At 57.9% G+C, this 2,512-nt stretch overlaps 1 pseudogene; it reads left to right on the top strand.

Moving 5' to 3' along the window:
* Positions 1-519: 519 nt before the first annotated feature.
* LOC146817814 (5S ribosomal RNA) lies at positions 520-638 on the top strand (annotated as a pseudogene).
* Positions 639-2,512: the final 1,874 nt, after the last annotated feature.

Below are 2,512 nucleotides of genomic sequence, written 5' to 3'. Positions count from 1 at the left end.
GCCATGTTGCCTGTTTCCCCTGCCTTCCTGTTTCCCCCTGCCCTGGCAGGGATGTTTTCTGGCATCTTGGCCTGGCTGCGGTTTGAAAAGGAGGGGCTTGTTCCTGTCTCTCCCCCCCCCGGGTGAGTGCCTCTTAGTGGTTTCTATTTTTTTCTTTCTGTCTTTGCTCCTCCTTCTGCCTGCCAAGGTTGTGGACAGCTGCTTCTCCTGTTATCGGGGTGTGCAAGCAGTCTGTTGCTTCTTGCTGTGGGAGGGGATGTGGTGTGCTGGCCAGAGCTGTCAACTTCGGAGCTGGGGTTGCAGGTTAAATTTTGGTTTGAACTCAACATCCTGTGTTACTGGCGACTCACTTGCTCTTCCAGTGGCTGCCGGGATTGACTGTGCTCCTGCGACACAGCGCTGTTGCTTATTAGATGCCTGTGGTAAGAGCCGGACGCCGCTGGCTCACGTTTAGGCTCTGTGGGTACGTGCTTTGCATGTTTTAGTGATATGGGATCTTCTGGGCAGTTGACTCCACTGGCCTATGACCATACCACCCTGAATGCACCTGATCACGTCTGATCTCAGAAGTTGAGCAGGGTCGGGCCTGGTTAGTACCTGCATGAGAGACCGCCTGAGAATACAAGCTGCTGTAGGCTTATACTGCCCGCTACGGTCATCGTCCGAGTGCGGAAGGGCCAGGCTCGTGCCTGGCTTTGGCTCAGCTCGGGGGCCCTCGAGTCCTGACCGAGTCGCTCCTTGATGTGGCTTCTGCCTGCTGCATACGGTCTAGCCTCATGGCCCAAGTCTTTTATGTTGCTTTGCAAAGCTGGTGTTGTAGCTCATCGGCACTATCTTTGTTCTGTGGTGTCTAGGTCCCTTGCGGCCTGAGAAAGGCCTTGTTCCTGTTTCTGCCCCCCCGGGGTATTACGCATGGCGGGGGCTTTTTCCTCGGTGCGCTATATGCTGGCTGCCTGGTTCCGCTGTGGTTGCCTTGTGCTCCTCCTGTGGTTCCCATTTTTAGGGCTCATTCTTCTTTCCCTCTTGCAGGGTTAGTCTCTTCGTGGGGCAGGGGGGCCATGTTCTGTATCTGCTGGGCCCGCCTAGTCTGGGTGCAGGCCGTATGGTGGTTTTGGCCTCCTGGGTCGACCGGATGCGGTGGCGTTTGGCCTCTTCTGTCTTGCCTTCGGTGCTGGCTCTGCAGGTTCCTGGCTTGTCCTCCTCTGTGTCTGTGTTCCTCGCCTGGTTGCTTCCCTTGCTGCTCCTGCACCGCGTTTCCTCTTGGTGCGATCCTTTGGTCCTCCATGCCTCTTGTACCCTTTGTCATTGCTTCGGTCTTCCTCATGGATTGTGTCTCCCCTCTGCATGTTCTGGCCTGGTGATTCCCTGGCTGGGTGCCTGCCTGTGTTTGCGGGGGCTGTGCTCTCTAGCCCCTCTTTTCTGGATTTGAGCTAAATCTTTGCTGCCTTGTCCGCCCCTGGTTTTGCCTGATTGCTGGGTGTGGTGCTGGTTTGGGTCTGGACCTTCCCTTTTTGCGTGTCTGCCAGGGCTTGCTACGTGCTGTGGTGTTTGTTCCTCCTGCAGGGGGGCCTCTGGGGGCCGTTTTTCTTCGTCGTGCCTTACCTGTCTCCGGCTGGGTTTGCTTGCTGGTCCCTGGTCTGTTTTGGTTTCGGCCCTTTTTTCGGTGGGTGGGGCTGGTTTGTGGCCTGCTGGTGTGGGCCTGGGTGGGCTGGTACTCTTGGCTTCTGCTGCCAGCTGTTCTCCTTTGCTCTGTTGGGTTTGGGCTTTTGGCCCGGTCCTGTGGTCTCTGGCTGTGTGGTCTCTGCCTATGGGTGGCTCTTCCCTCAGCGGTCGTTTCATGGTTTTTGCTAGGGTCGGCTGGTTTTGCCCCTTGTGACCTCGGCCTCCCCTTTCTGGCTGTGCTGGTTTTCTGCCTGGGCGGCCGTTCCTGTCTTCCCTGCGTGCCCCCCCTCTTTTTGGGGCCCGCTCTTGTTGGCGGTGTCTGTCTCTCTGTGCCTCCTCCCTCTTTGCAGGGTGGTGGTCGCGGGGTGTTTGTCTTGCCCCCTGGGATGCCAGTCCGCGTGGCTGCTGGTTTCCCGGGGCTAGTTGCTGTTGTTTGGGGGGGTGGTTGGGGGCCTTGTGCCTATAGCTCCTATGGCCCTCCCTGGCCTTTGCTTTGGCCTGTGCCCTACTGGAGCTTTCACCCTTGGTGGATGCTGCGCCGTGGTGTTTGTGGGCCTGGGCAGTTTGCTTGGCTTCCGCACTGGCTTCTGTTGCCTCTCTGGCTTGACTGGTTTCAGGGGTTCGTTTCACTCCCCTCGGGGGTCGGGGGTTTCGGGTTTTGGGCTGTTGGCTCAGTTCCTACCATGCCTGTGTGGGTTCCGGGTTGTTGATCCCTTGTCTTTGCTGGCCTGACTGTTGTTTGGTCAGCTGTCTGCCTGGTCTCTTTGGGGGGCCTCTCTGGCTAAATTATTCTTCTTCTGCCCTGGTGTTTGTGGCCTTGGGGGTTGGCCTTGCCTGCCCCTGCTGCTCT

The sequence above is a fragment of the Triturus cristatus genome, chromosome 6, assembly GCF_964204655.1.
Source record: "Triturus cristatus chromosome 6, aTriCri1.1, whole genome shotgun sequence".
NCBI classification, from domain to species: domain Eukaryota; kingdom Metazoa; phylum Chordata; class Amphibia; order Caudata; family Salamandridae; genus Triturus; species Triturus cristatus.
This window is presented reverse-complemented; position numbering and strand designations above follow the sequence as displayed.